General features: G+C 35.1%; 1 protein-coding gene across 1 annotated transcript in view; it reads left to right on the forward strand.

Moving 5' to 3' along the window:
- The window catches only part of LOC135206993 (tetratricopeptide repeat protein 39B-like), a 114,499-nt gene that overhangs the window by 50,383 nt on the left and 51,616 nt on the right, over nt 1–12,500 (forward strand). The window lies entirely within an intron of this gene.

Genomic DNA, 12,500 nt, shown 5'->3' on the forward strand with positions numbered 1-12,500 from the left:
ACAAAACCTAATCAGAAAATGTGCTGCATGCAACATTCCGACCATCCACAGTGTGCTGAGGTAATACAAGATTTGAGAAAAGATACAAGAATTTTTTGTTCAACATGTCTATCATGGATAGACAATGTTATTAAATCAAGATTGAATGTACAAATAGTTGAGGATGAAGAAGAAGAGGAAGAGGAAGAAGAAGAAGAAAAAGAAGAAGAGGAAAACGGAAGAAAAGTAAACAAAATGAAATGACAGAAAAAAATAAGGAAAACAAGAACAAGATAAAAGTATGGATGCAGAGATACTCATTGATACTACATATGAGGCAATAAAGCAGCATACCTACGAAGAAATAAATTACGATATGACACAGAAAAGCAAATCCCGAGAGGCTCTACCCAGATCTATACAATGACGGGAAAGAGGAAAAATAGACAAGAAAGACAAATCTGCAACCTTTTGAAAAGAGGGAATTGCAGATTTGGAGAAAGATGTTACTACTAAACACACCATCCTAAGATATGTCAAAACTATGAAATATATGGTAAATGTGCATACTTAGATGGATATGGGGATGATTGCAAGAGATCTGCATCCAAAAATATGTAAAAACCTAAAAGAAGGAAAAGGATGTAAGTTCGACAAAAAATGCAAATCATATGCACCCTGTAGCCATGAATCATAATCAAATAAATAACCAACCAAGTAATAAAATCCAAAATAAGAAAGAAACAAATAAAGAGAGAAATCAAGAATATCAGGTAAAGAGAAAAAGCAAACCACCATGAGATATGCAGAGGTGTCAGCAAAAAATTTCAAAGCATCAGCTCCGAAATTCTACTCAAGAGATAATACTGTATTTATTATGCAAAGAGGATATTGCAGACGACGGAGAAAATTGCAGATTCAGACACAAAATTAATAATTATGATGAAGGAAGATCAAATATTATGGAAAAGTTGGATTTTTTAATGTCAGAATTCTGGAAATGAAAAAAAGAACAACATACCAGAACAGGAAAGAGACATGGGAAAATCCGTATTACTATCAGTATTAAATGAAGGAGAAAACACGCAAACCATCATAGTGATGAATGCGCAGGGTTTAGTTACGAGTAACTCAAAAGAAAAATAGAGTACTTAGAAGAACTAACCCAAAATGAAAAGAAAATAGATATAATGAATATAAGTGAAAACCATGGTATTCCCAAGAGACTGGGAATGATGATCAAATAAAAGGGTTCCAAACTTATAGATCAGATAGAAAAAAAATAGGAATCAAGGGGAACCGCAATATAGGGAAAGACAAAAAACAAGGAATATATGAGAAATATAGTAACTCAGAATGTGAACTAATAGCGGTAGAATTTGAATCTGAAAATTGATGAACATAGTAATATATAGACCTCCTAATACTAAAGAGTTTTGACTTAATAATTGAAAAATTGGATGATATATGTAGAAATCACAAGGACTGGACTATTCTCCTATCTGGTGACTTCAACTTTCCTTTCGTAGAAATGGAAAGAACGAATAGGAGATTGTGGTTGTACTTATACAATATAAAAAAGAGTAATAGTATGCAGAAGATAAGAGGCAATTTGAAAAGCTATTAGATATGCTACTAGAATACAACATTCAACAAATAAATCACCTGCCAACAAGAAAGGAAAATACTTTAGACCTAGTATTTGTGAACGAGATGAATTATGTTTAAAAGAAATAATAGTTTATAATGCGAGTATTTCAGACCCATAATGTCAATAGAATTAACAGTTTCATTCCAAAGCAAGTGAAAATAGAGATAAGCAAGAAATGAAAAAGTGGGAAGGATATTGGAAAATACAACTTCTACAGTAAAAATATAAAATGGTCAGAAATTAATGAAGAATTAAACAAAGATTGGGATAACATTTTCGTAAGTGATGACATAAGGGGTAAATACGGAGATATTATATAAAATATTGGAGATAATAGTGGAAAAATATATACCGAAGAAGAAAGTAAATCATCATTCATGCATACCAAGAGACAGAAGGATCTTGTTCCAGAAAATCAGAAAGTGGAAAAAAGGTCTTGCAAAAGAAAAAAATGCATGGAAAGTTATAGAACTAAAAAGTAATATAGAAAATGCAGAACAAAAGATTATACAATCAAAGAAAATGAAAAACGGGACTTGGAAGAAAAAACCCTATTAAATATCAAGCAAAACCCCAAACTATTATACTCATATGCGAAGAAGATGAATAAAAGAAGAATAGAAATAGGCCCTCTGAGAATTGAAGGGAGATTAACGAATGAAAAAAAGGAAATTTGCAACATACTGGCAGAACGATATAAGAGAGAATTCACCCCTAGAATAGATAATGAAGATAATGATATAGAGTAAGGGATGAAAATAGTGAATATTTAGCTGACATAGATATTAATGAAGCTGATATTGTGTCAGGCTATTAATGAAATTAAAAATGGAGCTGCTGCAGGGCCTGATGGAATTCCTGCTATTTTGTAAAGAAAAGTAGTTCATTCTATCGCAAAGCCACTTGCAATATTATTAAGACAAAGTGTAGATACAGGCAAGATATATGATGAGCACAAATTAGCATATATTACCCCTACTTTCAAAAGTGGATCAAGACTAGAGGCAAGTAATTATAGGCCTGTGAGTCTAACATCACATATTGAAAGTGTATGAAAGGGTAATGAAGAAAATATTATGAAACATTTAATAAAAAATAATTTGTTTAATAAAGGACAACATGGTTTCGTACCCGGAAAAAGTACACAAACCCAACTGTTAGTCCACCGTGAAAACATATTCAAAAAATATGAAAAGCGGAAATGAAACAGATGTGGTTTATTTAGACTTTGCAAAAGCTTTTGATAAAGTAGACCATAATATATTGGCGAAGAAAATTAGAAAACACAATATCGTGGATAAAGTAGGAAGATGGTTTTAAAAGAATTTTTACACAACAGAAAACAAGATAGTTATTGCAAACGACGAGAAATCGGATGAAGCCAAGGTAATATCCGGTGTGCCGCAGGTACGGTGTTAGCTGCAATACTGTTTGTTATTATGATTGAAGACATAGACAATAATGTTAAGGATCGGTAGTGAGTAGTTTCGCAGATGACACAAGAATAAGTAGAGAAAATTACTTGTGATGAAGATAGGAAACGCTCTACAAAGAGACCTTAACAAAGTATATGATTGGGCAGAGGTAAATAGGATGGTATTTAACTCTGATAAATTTGAATCAATAAATTATGGAGACAGAGAAAGAAAGCTATATGCATATAAGGGACCTAATAATGAGACCATCACAAATAAGGAAGCAGTTAAAGACCTTGGTGTGATGATGAATAGGAACATGTTATGCAATGATCAAATAGCAACTCTGTTGGCAAAATGTAAAGCAAAAATGGGGAATGTTGTTACTGCACTTCAAAACAACGAAAGCTGAACACATGATTATGCTTTATAAAACATATGTTCGTAGTCACTTGAATATTGCAATATGATATGGTACCCACACTATCAAAAGGATATTGCACAAATAGAGAGTGTACAAAGGTCCTTTACAGCTAGAATAGAAGAAGTTTAAGGACCTAGACTACTGGGAAAGACTACAATTCTTAAAATTATAGTCTAGAAAGGAGAAGAGAACGCTACATGATAATTCAGGCATGGAAACAGATAGAAGGAATAGCAGAAAATATCATGGAACTAAAAATATCAGAAAGAGCAAGCAGAGGTAGATTAATAGTGCCCCAAAACTATACCAGGAAAAATAAGGAAAGCACACAGGACATTAATCCACTACGCACCAGCATCGATAATGCAGCGTCTATTCAATGCGTTGCCAGCTCATCTGAGAATATATCAGGAGTGAGCGTAGATGTGTTTAAGATGAGCTAGACAAATATCTAAACTGCATCCCAGACCATGCCAAGATTGGAAGATGCAAAATATACCGGAAGATGTACTAGCAACTCTCGGTAGACATTAGAGGTGCCTCACACTGAGGGACCTGGGGCAACCGAACAAGATGTAAGGTCTGTAGGTCTGTAAGGTCTCTCTCTCTCTCTCTCTCCATTTTACTGTGAATTATTTTTTTGTTGTGAAGCCTCCCACGATAAAAACAAGTTTGTTAGTATAACTCGAATGTACACCTTAAACCCCTCCCTCTCTCTCTCTCTCTCTCTCTCTCTCTCTCAACCAATTTTGGGCGAAATTGCCTCAACGTGTCTTGGAAAGAGATCGTTTTATTCCTGTCGTTGACCTTTTAGAATTCTATTTTCCCCACTTCCACGCTTTCTTCTGCGTAGTGTTTATAGCCATGGAGGAGGAGGAGGAGGAGGAGGAAAGAAAGCTGGGCGTTTCTTGAGGTTGGCGAAATTTGTCCAGACGTTGCGTCATGGAAGGGCTCGTGACGTCATGCGCTGTATCCTTCCAGGAAAGATAAGGAAAATAGATGAGGAAAGGCTAACTTTCTCTCTCTCTCTCTCTCTCTCTCTCTCTCTCTCTCAGTAATAGCCCAGTAGTGGGCTGCCCTATCAACCAGAAACCCTTATTGGCCAATAACATGCCTATATAAATTCATTTTGTTATGCTTGTACGCCAATAAGATACTTATTATTCCATATTTATTCGTGTGTAGACCCGTGTTCAAAACGAACAATATATTAGAATATATTTAAAATATTTTAATATATTTTTACCTTATTTGATAGATGTGTTAATTTATTGTTTCTTTTCTATTAACTCATCTCGTCTGTCTGTTTCCCGTTACCTTTTGTTACTTTTTTTATGAACACCATATTCATTGGAAGCTTGAATTTCAAGTCTGTGGCCCCTTTGGTGGGCTTGGTCTATAAGAATAGGGTTCATCCTCTGAATAATAATAATAATAATAATAATAATAATAATAATAATAATAATAATAATAATAATAATAATAATAATAATATAATAATACCATTGAAGACGAGTGGCTAAAGAGTGCATGGGAAGAAGGACTAATAAAAGTAGACGAAGACCCAGAAATATACAGAGACAGAGAATGACAGACAGAACAGAGGACTGGCACAACAAACCAATGCATGGACAATACATGAGACAGACTAAAGAACTAGCCAGCGATGACAATTGGCAATGGCTCCAGAGGGGAGAGCTAAAGAACGAAACTGAAGGAATGATAACAGCGGCACAAGATCAGGCCCTAAGAACGAGATATGTCAAAGAACGATAGACGGAAATAACATCTCTCCCATATGTAGGAAGTGCAATACGAAAAATGAAACCATAAACCACATAGCAAGCGAATGCCCGGCACTTGCACAGAACCAGTACAAAAAGAGGCATGATTCAGTGGCAAAAGCCCTCCACTGGAGCCTGTGCAAGAAACTCAGCTACCTTGCAGTAATAAGTGGTACGAGCACTACCTGAGGGGTGATAGAAAACGATCAGGCAAAGATCCTCTGGGACTATGGTATCAGAACGGATAGGGTGATACGTGCAAATAGACCAGACGTGACTTTGATAGATAAAGTCAAGAAGAAAGTATCACTCATGGATGCGCAATACCATTGGGACACCAAAGTTGAAGAGAAAGAGAGGGATGGATAAGTATCAAGATCTGAAATAGAAATAAGAAGGATATGGAATATGCAGTGGAAATTGTACCCATAATCATAGGAGTACTAGGCACGATCCCAAGATCCCTGCAAAGGAATCTAGAAAAACTAGAGGCTGAGAAGTAGCTCCAGGAATCTGCAGAAGAGTTTGTGATCCTAGAAACGGGAACCAAAGTAAGAAAAGTGATGGACTCTAAGGAGGCAGGAGCAACCCGGAACTCCACACTATAAATATCACCCAGTCGATTGGAGGACTGCGATTAATTATTAAGTCAGCATCATCAGACGTTTGACTTTTTAAAAATAAACTGAAACCTCTATTTCCCCGCCATGACAAGCACTCATTACACTTTAGAAGGACAATCAAAACATTAATCTTACTGTCTTGCAGATAAAAGAAAAGATTACAGCTAAATATAACCCTTTTTCTTTCTCGTTACACTCGAAAAATAACCCTCTTTCTTTCTCTTCCACTTGAAAAATAACGAGGGGGACAAATCTTAGAAAAGATACAGAAGACAATCGTATTTTCTCGCTGATTAGAAATTTTACCAGTTAAAAAAAATAAAAGTTTCTCGTGTTGCTTTTGAGTGAAGTTTGAGTGCAGTTTTCTAAACGTTAATTTTGGAAGTTGTCTCGTACACATCCCGCATGACGTCATCGTCTGTTTCCCGTTTTCTTTTCGAGGGCGATTTTAGGGATAACTCGAGGAGAAATTCGACTTTCGCGGAAAAAAGAAGGATTAAGCGACCTGCCACATCTGGGGACGTGGAATGAGATTGTGGGGGTGGGGAAAGTGGGGAGAGAAAAAATGGAGGAAAAAGGAAGAAGGCAATAAGGGAGAGAATATGAAAAAGTGAGGTGTTTTTAGGTAATTGGAATTAATGTTTTTTTTTTTATAGAAATTGGAAATGTGCATAGAAATGACGATAATAATACTTCTCTTTAGTATTTGCTTCGTCTTTCATTACTCCTCCTCCTGCTCCTCCTCTTCCTCCTTCTCCTTATTCTTCTTCGTTAAAGGGGAAGTGCCGAGATCTTCGAAGGTCTTAGGTCCAAGTTCCAGAAGAATCTCTCTCTCTCTCTCTCTCTCTCTCTCTCTCTCTCTCTCTCTTCCTCTTCTCGAGGGAGAAAATAATAATCAGCCGGCGGAGAGGTCGACGTCGTTGTCCTGGTGTTCCCTTTTTCCTGCTATTTTTGAAATCCCTGAGGGATGAAGAGGGACACTCCTTGTTTTTACTCTGGGTATATATATATATATATATATATATATATATATATATATATATATATTATATATATATATATACTGCGTCGTCTCATGCAAAAGGGTTTTTTATGTTTATTATTATTATTATTATTATTATTATTATTATTATTATTATTATTATTATTATTATTATTATTATTATTATTATATTGTGTTCCAAGGGCACACAATAATAATAATGTTAAAGGTTCCTGTATAATTTTAAACACTTTTTAAAAGCTTTCGAACCCTTCTCTGGGTTCATCTTCAGTCCAAATGAATTATTATTATTATTATTATTATTATTATTATTATTATTATTATTATTTATTTTTTTTTTTTTTGCTCTATCACAGTCCTCCAATTCGACTGGGTGGTATTTATAGTGTGGGGTTCCGGGTTGCATCCTGCCTCCTTAGGAGTCCATCATTTTCTTACTATGTGTGCCGTTTCTAGGATCACACTCTTCTGCATGAGGCCCGGAGCTACTTCAGCCTCTAGTTTTTCTAGATTCCTTTTCAGGGATCTTGGGATCGTACCTAGTGCTCCTATGATTATGGGTACGATTTCCACTGGCATATCCCATATCCTTCTTATTTCTATTTTCAGATCTTGATACTTATCCATTTTTCCTCTCTTTCTCTTCAACTCTGGTGTCCCATGGTATTGCGACATCAATGAGTGATACTTTCTTCTTGACTTTGTCAATCAACGTCACGTCTGGTCTGTTTGCACGTATCACCCTATCCGTCCTGATACCATAGTCCCAGAGGCTCTTTGCCTGATCGTTTTCTATCGCTCCCTCAGGTTGGTGCTCGTACCACTTATTACTGCAAGGTAGCTGATGTTTCTTGCACAGGCTCCAGTGGAGGGCTTTTGCCACTGAATCATGCCTCTTTTTGTACTGGTTCTGTGCTAGTGCCGGGCATTTCGCTTGCTATGTGGTTTATGGTTTCATAAACCACATAGCAAGCGAATAATAATAATAATATTATTATCTTATTATTATTATTATTATTATTATTATTATTATTATTATTATTATTATTATTAATATTATTATTTTGCTTGGTATTAGTTAATGATTGTAAAGTTGCCTTGGATTTTATTTATGCATACATACATACATACGTACGTACGTACACACATATATATACATACTATATGTACACATACATACATTATGTATACATACGTTTATTAATGTATAAGTTTAGTTTTAATTTTCTAATAACTGATCTCTTATTATTGTATTTCATATGGCCATCTGTTGATATTTTGAAGTGAACACCATAATATTCTTTGGAAGCTTGAATTTCAGTGTCAGTAGTGGCCCCTTTGGTGCGCTTGTTCCATATGAATAGGTTTCAGGTTTTGAGTAATAATAATAATAATAATAATAATAATAATTTAATAATAATAATAATAATAATAGCTGAAAATTTTCTGAGTAATTAGGTGTGTTGAGATTGATAGAGGAAAGAAAATAATAAAAAAAAATAGCAAAACATCTTTTAGAACATTTGGGATTTCGGATGGTCTCTGGAGACTGGGTCGAACATCTTCGAATGGCCTTTACTAAGGTGTCAGAACAAGCTCTCAGGCTCTCAGCAGGGAATTGGGTTATGTCTCAGTGACTGAGTAGTGGAGAGAGAGAGAGAGAGAGAGAGAGAGAGAGAGAGAGAGAGAGAGAGAGAGAGGTGTTTGAGGTGGTTATTATCCTTCCTCGGTCATCAAAGGGAAACTAGGACATGGAGGAGCACTTCTCTTCTTACGCCAAGGAAGGCTTGGGACCACTCCTCCTCCTCCTCCTTCCTCCTCCTCCTCCTCCTCCTCCTCCTCCTCCTCCACCATTATTTTCCTTGTGTCTAGCCTTTATTTTGTTTATTTCAACTGCATACTAATAGCTTGGAATATACACCAGCTCAAGGGCATTGTACTTACGTGTTCCAAGTGGCACTTAAATAAAATGGGAATATGACGTCATTACATTGTTACATACATACATACATACTACATACATACATATATATATATAATATATATATATATATATATATATATATATGTGTGTGTGTGTGTGTGTGTGTGTGTGTGTGTGTGTGTGTAGTAGTATCAGACAGTAACATGAAGTACATTTAAACTTGTATTGCATAACACACGCCTGTCTGGTTGCCTGTTCAGGAAAAAGAGTAATTATAATGTAAAACCGAGTTCTCTTAACCGCACTTGTCAAAACTTTTTGTGGAGATCTGTATGTCATTTTCGTCATTTGGTTAGATTAGGTTAGGTTGGGTTGTGTTGGGTTTGGTTATGTTATGTTATGTTAGGTTGGACTGGGGTTAGGTTAGGTTAGATTGGGTTAGTTACCATAGGGCATTGGGGCTCCAGGGATAGAGGGTCCCAGAGATAATGGAAAACAGGGGAAAACAGATTTCCAGAGCAAGGGGAAATCAGCTGTACTTTTGACCATTGGTCAAGCCATGTTACTGAGGTTAGGATGGGTAATATAAGTATTATGTAATACTCCCCTTTCCATATCAAGTAAGGACAGTAATGCGAAAAGTAGTAACGGAACTTAGAAAGCATTCATAAAAGCACGCACTTCTCCAAGCAAAAAAAAAAAAATGAGAAAGTGTCTTGTATCCTTGTCTCAAAATTCGAAGTATTACTCTACCTTTACCCACATTCTCTTTTTCTTCTTTCTCTTTTTTTCTCTTTCTCTTTTTCACGCGAATCCTCCTCTAATCTTCTCATCCCCTTTTTGTATCAGGTGATAAGACTCTTAGTCATTTCACATCTCGTTTCTCTCTGCTGATTATATCTGTTGGTTTTTTAATTTATTACCACAAATCTCCTCCTCCTCATTCCTTGCTGCTGTTATTTGCACGAAATCAATTTCCTCTCGTACCTTCCTTCCCCGCTGCTTTATTATCTACTCCTTTCTTGCGACTTTTCCTTTCTTTTGTCCTTTCTCTTTCTTTTCTGTTTCTCTTCCGTTCGTTGATTATTGTAGTTTCTCATAGTTACAGTTTCTGTTTGCCTCTGTCCTTCCTTCTCTGATTGGCAGATGTGATTGGAGATGACTTGGTGTGTATAAATTCTCTCTCTCTCTCTCTCTCTCTCTCTCTCTCTCTCTCTCTCTCTCTCTCTCTCTCACAAGCATATACCAGCTCAATTCCGTGATGTAAATTTTGTTGTAGCGCTCTCTCTCTCTCTCTCTCTCTCTCTCTCTCTCTCTCTCTCTCTCTCTCTCTCTCTCTCTCTCAGCTTAATTAATACCTTGATGTAAATTTTGTTGTAGCTCTTCCTTTGTCTCAACATCTACCAAGTCAGAGCCTTGATGTAAATCTTCTTGCAGATCAGTATTCTCTCTCTCTCTCTCTCTCTCTCTCTCTCTCTCTCTCTCTCTGTGTGTGTATGCAAAGGTCGAATGGCCTTTTTAAAGGTCAAGCAGCAAGAAGTTAGGTCAGGAAAGACGAGAAGGCGGTAATTTATGAAATATGAGGAGAAATGACTTTCACAGTTAGAGAGAGAGAGAGAGAGCAAACTTGCACATTTTATAATTAACACCGATATGAGAGGAAATATGATTCAGTTTAATGTCTCGAATGGTACAATGGTACTGACAGGTCGTATAGTGTACTATACTCTTGAATTTTTGTTCCTATATATATATATATATATATATATATATATATATATATTATATATATATATTTATATATTATTATATATAGGAACAAAATTCAAGAGTACAGTATAGCTTGGAATATACACCAGCTGAAGGGCTCGAATAGATTCCCACAGGGGCATAAGCCATAGAACAGGTAGTACGTTATCTAATCCGGAACAATCTAATATTCGTAATCATTCAAAAACATGCAAAACCTATATTGACAGCAAGGATTTTCCTATCTTGGGCCAACTGCGGAACAACAACAACCTGAACTATTTTAGAATCTATAATTATCAAAAAGACCGTACCGTCGTTAAACACCCCAAACGTCCTCTTTGGGAAAATTGTTCATAGCGTAGTTTGGGCAGCTGGTTTGCCTCACTCTGTTTTTACTTATTTTTGTTAGTCTTACTCTTTCTTTTGTATAGGTAGGTTGTTTCTAAGATTTCAGTTAAGTCCTGTACTTGTAATGTGTTTGCCTTTGAAGGTGCTGTTGAATTTTAACTTTTAACTTTTTACTCTATTGAGAGCTGTTGCCATTACATTTTTAATATAAATTAAATCAAATTGAGTATAAATGTTCGCAAATTTTATATATTTTTAGCCTTGAAAATGCGACTTGGAATTCGTCGCGAAACGTCGGCGTTGAAATAAACTGTTATTAGATGAGGATGCCTTTCCCTACTAGTTCCTTCGTGATATATATTATATATATATATATATATATATATATATATATATATATATATATACTGTATATTATAAGTATATATATACTGTATATATATATAAAATATATATATATATATGATATATATATATATATATATAATATATATATATATATATATATATATATATATAATATTATTAATGATATAAAAATAAATAAAGTGGTATATATTATATATATAAAATAGATATATATTATATGTATATATAAATCTATATTGTATATATATTATATATACATATGTATATTTATTCCATACATATAATGACTATGTATTTATGCCACGTTCAATACACGACATTGCTAAATTCACTAAAATGCCAAACTTGCTTTCTCATAGGTAAAAGTCTCGTAAAAAAACCTGCCCAGCTCAGAGTGACAGTAAGAAATTTTCTTGCAACTTCGTCGATACTCGAAAAAAAAAATCTTTCTTTTTGGCAAATTTCAAATGTTAAGCTATATATATAACATCTGGTCAGATTTGCAGAGTCATTTTCGTGAGTTTTGGGGTCGCGAGAGGATTATGGCCCGTCTGCAAAGGTGCTCTCAATAGTGAGAGAAACCTTAGTCATCTTGGTAGATATATTATTATTTTGTTGATTGCAAGATCGAAGAATATTGATAAAAATTTCGTACGGGACGTAACTAACTTGATTTCAGTTTTCTGTACAAGAATATTGTGACGGCTTTGTCTGTCTGTCCGCACTTATTTTTTTTTTTTCCTGTCCGCCCTCAGATCTTAAACCCACTGAGGGTAGAAGGCTGTAAATTGGCATGTTGATCATCCAGCCTCCAATCATCAAACATACCAAATTGCAGCCCTCTAACCTCAGTAGTCCTAATTTTATTTAAGGTCAAAGTTAGTCATAATCGTGTCTCTGGGAACAATAGAGGACAGGCCACTACACAGGGACTTGGTTAAATTTTCATAGGCCGCGGCTCATACAGCATCATACCGAGACCACCGAAAGATAGATCTGTTTTCGGTGGCCATGATTATACAGGAAATTCGATTGCGCCGAAGAAACTTAGGTGCATTTTTTTATTTGTTATCCTAAAGGCTTCTTCGTTTAAGTTATTTTGGTGTTTTTAGTTATTACTGAAAAGTTGAATATTTATCTTTAGTTATTACTGAAAAGTTAAAAAACATTTATTTTAGTTATTACTGAAAAGGTAAATGTTTATCTTAGGTTATTACTGAAAATTAAA

This window comes from Macrobrachium nipponense, chromosome 31, assembly GCF_015104395.2.
Source record: "Macrobrachium nipponense isolate FS-2020 chromosome 31, ASM1510439v2, whole genome shotgun sequence".
Classification (NCBI taxonomy): Eukaryota; Metazoa; Arthropoda; class Malacostraca; order Decapoda; family Palaemonidae; genus Macrobrachium; species Macrobrachium nipponense.